The 11,419-nt window shown below is 40.3% G+C and overlaps 1 long non-coding RNA gene across 4 annotated transcripts in view; it reads right to left on the bottom strand.

The window, feature by feature from the left end:
• Positions 1-724: 724 nt before the first annotated feature.
• LOC308056325 overlaps positions 725-11,419 on the bottom strand; it is a 55,789-nt gene continuing 45,094 nt past the window's right edge. For all 4 annotated transcript variants that reach the window (XR_013924780.1, XR_013924781.1, XR_013924782.1 and 1 more), the window contains exon 3: positions 725-11,419. This exon is cut by the window's right edge. This is a non-coding gene — a long non-coding RNA (uncharacterized lncRNA).

Raw genomic sequence — 11,419 nt, 5'->3', positions numbered from 1 at the left:
CTTGCACTGTTCCCGTTGCTGCCTGGTGTGTAGTCTGATGTGGTACATATCTTTAAAAAATGAAGACAAGAGCCACATTTTTCTTTTTATTTCCTATCTGTTCAAATACAGTCTGTAACATGCAGCGCTATCACTGCTCATAGCTATCACACTTAATTACGCTTCATGCGCTGAATTTGGGATCTGAATGTCACTCAAGTGGTTCTTGCACACTTTATGATGGATATTTAATCAAAAAAACCTGAAGAAAACAGATCATTTAATTTTCTAATCAGTTTACCAGATACAGGCTGTGAGGCATGGAAATATTTTGAGCATTTTCTATGTTTTTTAATGAAGTGTTACTACAATGAGAGGCGGATGTTACAGCCCAGCTGTTGCTATACGCAGTGGTGGCTGCTGTGCTCTGTGTAGAACACCATGTGCCAGCTCATGGCGAAACTCCAGGCCTCCAGCCAAGGACGGCCGACAGCGAGCTGAGGACTGTGCTTGTTTTCATTTTTTGTATTATTATTTTTTTTTTAAAAATTTTTTTTTTACCTCCAGTGGATAAAACACATCAAAAATTTCAGAATTAAAGTTTGAATATTGCTAAAGGAGGAAAAAAGGAGGGTGGATGCTTTTTCCTTCTGCCTTTGCAAAGGTGTAGGCTGTGGGTTTGTGTCTCCCAGGAGCTCAATGAGTGAAACACACCAGCTAGAGTCTGTCTCCATCAGGAATGAGTGAAACACACCAGCTAGAGTCTGTCTCCATCAGGGTACATTTGCTTCTCTACCATACTACCCCTTCTGCTGTTTTCTTCTTTCCTTCAAGTTAATCTTCTCAACTAACAATATTCTCCAAAGATGTGAGATTTATGTGTTCCCTGGAAGATGTTGACTAAATTTTTCCTTCCAGTGTGGAGTGTCTGAAATAATGGGGAACATGCTAGCAACATTAAAACAAATGTGCGTCAGATCCCCGGGGGAGTCGGATGCCGTGCATGCAGTGTCTCCTCCAAATGTCTGAAAACCGGCATCATTGTTCTTCCAGACTGTTTCTGAAGCAAAGGAAACAATAGGATGTGTGCATAAACCATTGCACATGAGTGCGTGAAGCCATAAGACTTAAGACTTTGTGTTTGAATGGTACCTGACGTGGGTAGCTGTAACTGGCTTATCAGTGACTTCAGGGACTTCACTTCCCAGGTATTCCTTGTAAATGGAAAAACTCACGTATATTTCCCACTGAAAGGAACATGCATGTGTTAGTTGTTTTTTTTTTCCCCTTCTTGTCATCCCATGCCGTGCCCCACCCCCCCCCCCCCCCGCCCTGTCGAATTACCATTGGAAAAATTCTGTGTGGCTATAGAAACTTGAAAGTGAAAGAAATGCTCTGCCCATCAAGGCCATGTATGTACCTTATTTTTTTAGGAGTAGGGTATGCAGTACTTCTAAAGAGCTGTTACTATCTAAAGTGAAAAGAGAGAAGTGTCTGTAGGATGTCAGTATCCCAAGGCCTCTTAAACCTGGAGCCCGCTAGTAGGTAACAGCAGAGATTAGAAATTGACTTTGTTGGAAAGGAATTATTTTGAAGTGTTTGGGTAAAGCAGAGAGGTGTGTTATAAAGTAGCTGAGGTAAATATTTTTTATCCTGGGAGAGAAGATACACCCTTTGTTTGAGTGGTCGTGGCTCAATACTTCATGTTTTGCCCCTGTTTTTTCATTATATACATTTAAAGTCAGATAAAAGCTGTACAAGCAGTAAAAAAAACCACAACACAAGTGGAAAGAAGGAAGCCTGTATTCCCCAGGACATTGATTCATTTACATGATTAAGAGTCAGAGCTCATAGATATACATTAAATCAATGCACAGTGAAACAACCTACAACTGGCTTGAGAAGACAGAATCTGTGGTGTTAACCCTCCCTGGGAGGTGCTGAGCACTTTGGGTTGTAGCAACACCTCTAGGAGCCAAGTGTGCCTTGTGGCTCATCGACACGGAGCCCACAGAGATAGGGAAATGTCCCAAACTTTCCTGACTTTAACTTGCTTCTCTCATGGCCTTACACAGGCACCACAGCTTCTCTGCAAAGGGAAACTAAACACAATGTTCAGTTGTCCCAGGAGGTTGCTGCTGGATGTCATGAAGCCCTTTCTAATTTTCAGGTCCTGGGCAGATGCTGCCACATCATTTTCCAGTCCCTTATGATACCAGAAAAGGGTGTAAAGAAGGAAAACTAACTTTTCCAGCACTCTGAATTAAACTTAGAGCTGTTAACTGACCCCACATTCCCTCCTCTTTGCTCTGCACCTGGCAGTACCTCTGAAATAGCTGTCAGTTTGACCCTGCCTTGTAAAATTCCCGAGTGTCTGGGCATAGTGGTTGACTTCTTAAAGAATGAGATAATCAGCTAGAACAGAATTATCACAGTAATTGTTGGGAGCTCTTATTGTCACTTGAAGAATATTTCTTTATTTTCTACAGAATAGATATTGGGAATCCGTATAATTATTCTGAAGATTAAACTCTGCTCTAGGAAGCTCATAGCTCAGGCAGTATTTGGCCTTTTGAAACTGTGTCAAATAGATTAATTAATAATTACTTCATTTATTTATTAAAACTGTCATTTTATCAGACTGTACCTTCTCTATGCAGTCTAGAGATGGATACGTAAGCCCTACTGGATGGCACAGTATTTGCTGTACATGCTAAAAAATGTTATTACTCCATTAATATGGCAAACCTAAAAAAAAGTACTTGAATAGTTTTATACTGTGCTGAAATTGAGTCCAGTCACACACAATGTCAAGTGTTTTCTAACTTAATATTTGGGAATTCAGCCAAGAAACTGGGATTTTCTGCCAGAAGTAGAATAACACACCAAGTATATTTCAGTACTTAACAGCATTCTTATTAAAAGAACAGAGCCCTTGACAAGTTTTACATTATTTTGTCTCTCTCTAGGTAATTCAGGTGTTATCTCGAGATCTGCATATATTTTGCATGCATTTCATGCAAACAGAAACTAATTGCATAACCAATTATTTTTAATCATTAACCAGCTTACGTCGTAGTTGGCTCATTTGTTTTTAAGACATTACTGATACTCCGTTTGCCATATTCAGCCGGGCAAAGTCAGGCTGTTGCAAAGCAGCGGCAGTGAGTTTGACTCCACTGTTACCTGTGAATATGGATGTAAAATACCTCGGATATGGCCAGTGTGCAGTAGAGTCTCTTGGCAAATGTCTCCTTGCAGTGGGATTCCACATGATGCTGTGAACTGTCACAACCGATCCTTATGTGAGATTGCTGCACGAGTGCAGTTATTATTTTCTCCTTATAAGGAGTTCAATTAGTTTCTACTTTTCAAAGCTGAATACTCAAAGAACTTCAGTAATATGTTCGCATTCGAATCAGTCATTTACTTTACTGGAAGCAGAGTGATACTCAAAACTTTAAACGCTTGTGGTCTAGTGCTTCTAGAAAGCCCCTCTATAGATAAATAAAATGTTTTTCTCAGCTGAAATAGCTTGGAGGTTTTTTCCTCCTTTTTCTTTATTCTGTCAGAATTTCCAAGGATGTCTACTAATGTTTTTTGAGAAAAATCTATTCAGCTGTATCCATATAATGTTTAAATAATCTTAAATTAGGCTTTCAAAGCACCATACATACCATAAAAAAAACCCCACAACATTTTTGCAAGTTTGGTAAAAAATAATTTCATTTTACACAGCAGGAAACTGAGGCAAACATTATGAAGTGACTTGAACAAGCATTGCAAACTAGAAGATTTCAGGCTGGCTAATCCTAGGAGTTTTATAGCACGGGTTGTATCTCTAAACCTGATTTCCTACTTTTTGGCAGTCACGGTAAAATACGCAGAAATAAATTTCCGAGTCCTTAGTATATGGTATTTTCTTTACAGGTTATGCACACGTTAGAGAATTTACTGGTTACTTTATATGGTGTCCTAGGAGCATTCAAAACAGGTGACAGGAGTTTATGAATGTCATTTGATAAATTTCAATTCATGATTTCTTGATGTTACAAGAAAACATTTCATGGTTGTATACAGATCCCTGCAAAAGTTCCCGATAAAAACTAGAAAACAAATAATCCAAAGCAATGCAATCAAAAGAAGCAGGTTGTCCTCAAGAGGCACCTGGCTTCACGAGATATGGGTAAAATAATAGGCACAGGTGTGCTTCTGAAATTGTCTCTGTCCACATCTACTTACTGGGGGAAGACTGTAGGAGACACTTCTCAGTCGTTATATGTCACAGGCAAATTATAAACAACTCTTATGAAAAGGGACAAAAAGATGAAGTGAGTGCTTCTGGGCATGTAACTTTTATGTTCATTAAAAAAGCGATGTGGTGATGTGAGCATACATGAGTGGTAAAGTTGTGGAGCATGGGCAGCGCAGAGATGTTCCTCAAGAGCTCAAATGAAGAAGTGGGCGTATGGTTCTATGCCCCTTTTCTAGATAAATAGTAAAATTAAACCTGAATTATCTTAAGAAGCTGGTGATTTCTTAGTTTTAATTGTTTAACAGCTTTTCTATTACACCTATGCATTGTAAGGGGTTTTAGGATCAGGGCTGCTAGTTCCAAGGACATTACCTCTGAACCACCACCAGCTGGAGGAGTACTTGGGGAAGCCTTGACCACATGCTCCTCTCTATAATCTGTCTGCAAACACCAATTTCCCGTCACTGGTGGAGAGCCTGTAAGAGTCTGGATGTACCTCTGCTCAGGGCCAGGGTGGCCGCTTTCTTGTAGTCTGGAGTTCTGATCTTGGTATAAAATACATTAACCTCATATTATTCAATATGTGACTTCAGCTTTGTCCCAGAGCACTGACACACAGGGCTACTGTGTAATATCCTTCAGGCACACAGGCATTTCTTTTACGTGCATGAGGACTTCTTGACTGCCTGGTGTCCCTGGTCTTCGATTTTCCATCTAACAGTTCAAGGTATGGTGCAATCTCAGCGTGACTGTCATGCTGCCCTGTCTTACTGCGTAAGTACACCCCAGCTAAAATTACCGCACCACCACTGGGGGTGAATAAACACGGTAAGAACTGCAGTTTGACAGTTACAAAGGAAATGGCATAGGGATTTAATTAGACCCTCTGTGTGCGCCTCATTGATTCCTAGAGAGGTTTTCATTCTAGTGGAAGCAGATGTGGATGGTAGTGTCAGAGTTAGGATTATTTTGCATTATTTTTTTTTTAATAAATAACTTCAGAAAAAGTAAAAGAGACAGGCATTAGCAGCCCAAGCAGCAAACCAAGAGATTGGCTAGCTCAGGAATTAGCTGCATAACTTTTTCTAGTTTTCTGATGCATACAATGTTTATCAAAACTGAGAAGCTGAACACAGTTACAAGGCTATCAGGCTGCACTGAAGTCATGGCTGTGTTGGGTCTCTGTTGGATGGCTTAGCTGCACTGAATGAGCTGTATAATCTCATCCAGTCACGACCTGAACATGTTGAGCATCTGCAGGATCCAAAGAAAGATATTGTATCTTGTTTATTTGCAATTTGAACAAACATAAGGTGAAAGAACCCCAGGGTCTGCAGAAAACTGGTGAACATTTTCAGCAGTGTCCATAACCCAAGGTCAGCATTTGGAAAGCATGGAGATCTAGTTTTTGCAGCTGTTGCAGCAGGCTCAGGTGGGGAACTGAATAAAGTTAAAGTGCGGTTCAGAGATGCTTCCAAGAAGGCATGTACAAAACTAACTGTTAAATCACATAGAGAATGACTTAACTGCTAAGTCACATAGAAAATACATAGAGGATGACAGTCTGGAGCTTCACCTCCATGGTAGCTGAGACATTTCTGCTGGTGACAAATATGTGTTTCTCCGCAGGAGTGTTTAGCCAGTGTTGCCTGTGGACCCCCTGGAAGACTGATGGAGACAGGAATCATGGTCTCCTCGTTCCACCCATAGAGCAAACACTGGCATCATTACTGGCGGTGAATTTTAATGCCTGTTTCTGACATTAAAATATCGTGTCAGAATACAATGGCTTCCATAAGGAAAGTGATTGCAAGTAGCCTGCACAAGAAATGATCTCTTGAAGCTTCCAGGTGCCACTTCGAGATCTTCTTTCAAAAGGAGACTGAGGAAGTTTTGACAGATGTCCTTAGCAATATTCATGTTCATTTTCTGCTCAGGCTGGAGTGCAGCACTGGGCTCATTCTGCTGACTTACCATCTCTTTTTGGCTGCGGAGTAAGACATATTGGTTCTTTTACTTTCAGTCTTTCATGTCACTGACCACGAGTTGCTGCTGAAAAACCTGAGAATGAAACTGAGTGGCACAATGCCTCATCTTTGGTAAATGCCCCGATCACTGTGTGATAACCATGGTTGCTCACTTTTCCCTTTGTTATGACCTTACACAGGCACAGGTAGCTGTTTCATCCCTGGCTGTTTACTCTGCAAGACACTGCCCAAAAGGCATTAGCTGAAAGCATTAATTCACAGTTAACAGGAAATGCACAGCTCTCTGCCCATATACTTACCAAAATTTGGGTGAATTCAGCAGTAGGTGCTTGCCAAGCCTGAGCTTTGTAGATCCTCGATGCACGTGCATAAACGAATATAATTCCCCCCTTTTTTTTTTTTTTTTCCTTAGCAGATGGCCACTGTGTACAAGTCTCAGAGAAATGATTCACATCAAAAGCTTTCCCTGGAACCCGTGCTATGCAGCAGGCTGGTTTATGACAGCGAAGTACAGTGAAAGTTTACATAGCGAGACTTCATGTGTGTGATATGTGTCTTGTATTTCCATCCTGTTCCTAACAGGTCACCTTTTGATCTGCTCATTATTCTCCTTCATGCTGAAAGGTTTTAGCTTTCCTATACAGAAGCTGATAGAATGAGAGATTTTATTGTCTCAGCATGTTTGATTTCCAGACTCTCACAAAGAGGATGGAGGAAGCGGACCAGATGCTCATTCAGATATGACAGCTTCGGCATCTCCCTGCTTCCAATATAGATCTCTTCTGGGGGTGAATATTCAAACTCCATGCACAGCTATCCACTTCATAGCTTTTCCCATCTTGCAGTCTGATTTTCTCTGTGATCATGCAGTGTTGCAAAATATATTTTCTCCAGGGCCAGCATGTCACATGATTGTCACAAGTCTAATGATAGTGCTAGAGAAGAAACTGGCTAGCAATTCATAGTGCCCAGACCTCAGCTTCTGTTGCTTGCTCTGTGGCAAAGAACTTTTTTCTATTACAGCTTATGTTTTTAAATAGGCTGAATATACTCTCTTGCCTCCAAATCATTACGCTTCTTCCCTATCTTGCACAGAGTCCTTACTGTGAAGATACTACAGTGGTTAGCTTGGTCAGAGGGTTATTCTTTCTCCTTTGGAAAATGGGAGAAGATAGAAAATTTCCTGTCAAAATCTGACAAAATATAATTTCTTTTTCTTTCTATAGTTTCACATTGATCCTGCTATAAATATAATTGCTTGCTTCTTCATTCTCTCCCTGACTTCACATGTTTAAATAACACGAATTTTTGACTAAAGCTTTGAAAACTGAACAATTTTAGAAAGAAGTTGATATATTTAATGGAAAATTTTCTGTTGACTCTATTTATACAGCTATGCTTGGTATTTAAAGTTACAGTTAGCTAATATTTCATGTTTTTTAAAGTAAGAATCCATTTTTTCTCCTTTCCCAAGAAGACAGGGCTTCATTTATGCAAGAATTGTCTGAAAATAATGACTTTTGCTTTGCAATCACATTGTCAAACCTTTCATCAAAAGCAGATACATTTTCTTACTTTGATAGAGTAAGACTGGAAGTTTATATCACATCTTCATTCCATCAACCTCCTGAACCGAGATTATCAACAAAGAGGTTTTGTGAATATTTCTTTTTTTGGCATTCACTAACCTAATATATAGAGCTGGAAATCAGTTAGGGCAAGACACTGATCTTATGAAGAATTGATCTGCCAAATCTCTGTAGAGCAGAAGAAATATCAGGAAAATTTAGACCGTTGAAAGCAATTTACTCGACTAAAAGGACTTTAAAACTGTGAATGAAAAGGATCAATAGTAATATGCAGGAAAACAAAACAAAAAAAACTTTTGTTTATATGAGCACCCTCTATCCAATAGTAGATTTTCTTAAGTGAAATGAAATGGCATGAGTCCAAGCAAACTGTGAAAGGATTAAAGCGTTTCTCAATATGTGAGTGCACTACTTTTCAGGCAGACTGCTTTTTCCTGAACTGCTCAGGCTCTGATTTTTTCTCTCACATGCAGGGACTGATCCAAACCACCACCCTGCCAGTGGAAAAATCTTTATTAGCTTCAGACTTACAGGATCTGGTAAGGGAGAGAACACTATTGTTTGAAAAAGTCGCTCTATTTTGAGACTTGGTCCGTGCATTCACATTGGATAGACGGTATCTCTTGCTTAGCTTAAATCTCCTTAAAAGCACTTAAAAGCAACCTTATTTCAGGCTGTCTGCAAATTATACCTTTCCTGGGCATAACAGATCAGGAAATGCCCTGGGTTGTCTTTTCTACTTGATGCTGGCCAGGCGATGCTCCTGTCTCACAGTTGGTAGGGCCATGCCTCACCCTACACTTGATGTAGGCTTTGCTGATGTAAGGTTTCACCATGGCATCCTCCTTGTGCTGGGTTGCTTAGCAGGATTAAAGCATCTATGCTGCTCCATTAACTATGCAGCTGGGCAAATAATTAATTTCTGGCTGGTAACAGAACTAGGGAAAATCTCGAGAACTGAGTTAAAACAAAATGAAAGGTTTCCTTCTTTTCAGTGAAAATTTTGAAAATTTTTATTTTGGGGCTACCCTCTCGAGTTGTTTCTTCTAACATTAAATAGTTTAACATGCAGTAAATCTCCTTAGCCATTTTTGAATTCACAGTAAAACAGACTCTAATTCAAGAATATCAGAACCAAATATGCTGGACTTTTGCAAAACAATAAATCTAGGCTGAGGAAATGCTAAAATGACTGTTTTTTTAAACTCTGATGTCTCATTTTTGACAGGGAATCCTGCATTTTTGGGCATTAAAAATTGTTATTATATGTTGATTATTATATTATTAATATTTTTTTTTCCTCGTCCCATTGCCATGGAAGGCAATGTTGGGCTGGATCAAAGGAAAGAATTAACACAGACTTGTAATATGTTTACAAATCATATTTCCTCTCTCCCTTCCTGTAAATGGCTGAAACCCACAATTAAATGTAAAGCTTTTGTGAAGTAAAAGCTTATTTTAGTTGCTGATGAGGCAAAAAGTTCATCAGGATGGCAGGACGAACATGATATCAGCAGCAGTTCTTGACAGAGTTGCAGAACAGCATTGCTATTTCTGGGTTTTCATTCAGAAGTATGAATGATTGATTGCATTCTACATTGCTTTCCATTTTCATAAATTATTGTGAAATTATATATTAAAAGAGTGAGATCTTTAAATGCAGAGGAAAGGGGAAAATGCAGTCTGTTTGGAAATTTAGATTCAGAAAGTCTTTCACGATCTGAATTTCCACGGGTCGCTGCTGCCAGTGACTGTTTTTGTGGCTGACCTGTGTTCACCCCATTTGTTGCATCAGTCATCTCTGCGTAGATCAATGCAGCTGTTTGTCTCATTATTACCTTGATGAGATTAATTATCTTTGATTATGTTAGACTCCTAAAATATGAATTCTACCAGTATTGTATAACAGAGAAAGTTAGAATTGTTACCCTTTGAAAACAACCTTGCAGCCTGTTGACAGATACTAATTTTTTAAAGATAACACTCAAAGGATGAAAAATGGTATTTTTTCTATTTGAAGAACATTTTTTTTCCCCTCAACTAAGTATTGTGATGGAAAATATGTTCAAAACGTAATTAATCTTGAAAACCTCCTTATAAATAGCAAACAGGCGATAGGTGACATTTTGGATCGTTAGGAATCTGAACACCTAAGCTCTCCTCCCAGAAATCTATTTTTTGTACTGCAGCTGTGGCAGGGGTCATGAGCCAGAAGAGCTCTGTAGCTCGGCCACCAAGGCAGCCTGAAGGCCCCCATTTTGCACTGTACATTAGGCCCATGTCAACCATGCTGTACCACATTAGCTAGCAAACAGTAAATCAAGTGAACCTACAATTGTGTCTAAAGGGTGTTTTGTAAAATTAACAGCAGTGATTCACATCTCTTACCTTACTCAGAGAGTCATTGCAGGACTGCATGTCAAAGATGTGTCCTGTCAGGGAGACTGCATCATCCTGATCTTTGACAGTCGAACAGTGTTGTTATGGAGATCCAAATTGTGAAGAATGTGCCACTTGGTGAGGTGCCCTGTGCACTAAGATGGCACAAGGAACTGCTGCTCTTCTTGTCCTTCTCTTGCACTTTAAAAAAAAGTAGCAGTGCAGGTGCCCCAAACCTGGAGATCTCCACAAAGAAGGACCTCATTGCATCCATGACCCTCCATTCAAAATGGGGCCCAAAACCCAGCACTGGGCAGATGTACTTCACTCTTTTCATCCCGTGGGTTTAAACAGCTGCCTTTAGCTGGCTTTTTCTGTCTGCATGGGACTTTCTCCCCATCTTCTGTCAGCCTTCTTGATGTAGTTCTGCAAATGTTCACATTGTCCTACAATGGCACCAGGTTACCTTTGCTGAAGCTGCTAGGCTGTGGTCTTCTCCAGGCAAGCAAGAAGCCAGCTAGCAGCAGGAGAGCTTTTAAATAACCTTTCAAATACTTTCTTGCAGTTCTGGGCCTCTCTCTTTAGAAATGGCTCAAGCCACTCACTGCTTGGGTCCAACCCTAGATTTCACATCCCCTGTCACCACTGGATGACGGTGGCATTGCACCTTCACACTTACAGACATCAAAGAGCTGATTCAAAGGAAACAAGAGGAGGAAAAGAGGCAGAGAAAGAGTCAGAGAACAGGACTTGTGTGTCCTGATCACCAGGGCCCTCCATGTGAGTGGACTTCAAGGTGCCTCAAATCTTCAAGAAATGGTGGAGCAATGTCTAAGATGAGGTAAAGTGTTTATCAGCAGATGCAGTTTTCCCAAGGTAGCCCATCTTCTCCTGTTCTCTGTGAGCAGAGGACAAGGCCTCTGCTCATCAAGCTCATGGGTTATGGTGCCGTCTTCAGCATTGCCTTCAAAAATCTAAAGCACTGTTTTAGACGGGTTACCTTATTGCAGAGTGAAATTGCCTTCTTTCTTATCTGGAGGGACACAGTGCCTGGAGAAACTGTGCTGGGAAATGTGTTGGAGCCGGAAGTTTCTCTGAAGGGATAGATCCTTGTGTCCAAAAGACCCCACTGTTTTTGTAGATTTCCCAACCAGGAAAACTAGCCATTACTCCAGTTTTCCCTTGCTCATCTGAGGAAGGGCCAAGAGAGCAACTCTCTTCATCTTTTC

Source organism: Falco punctatus (genome assembly GCF_963210335.1).
Source record: "Falco punctatus genome assembly, chromosome: Z".
Classification (NCBI taxonomy): Eukaryota; Metazoa; Chordata; class Aves; order Falconiformes; family Falconidae; genus Falco; species Falco punctatus.
The sequence above is the reverse complement of the archived record's forward strand: the minus strand, read 5'-3'. Positions and strand labels throughout refer to the sequence as shown.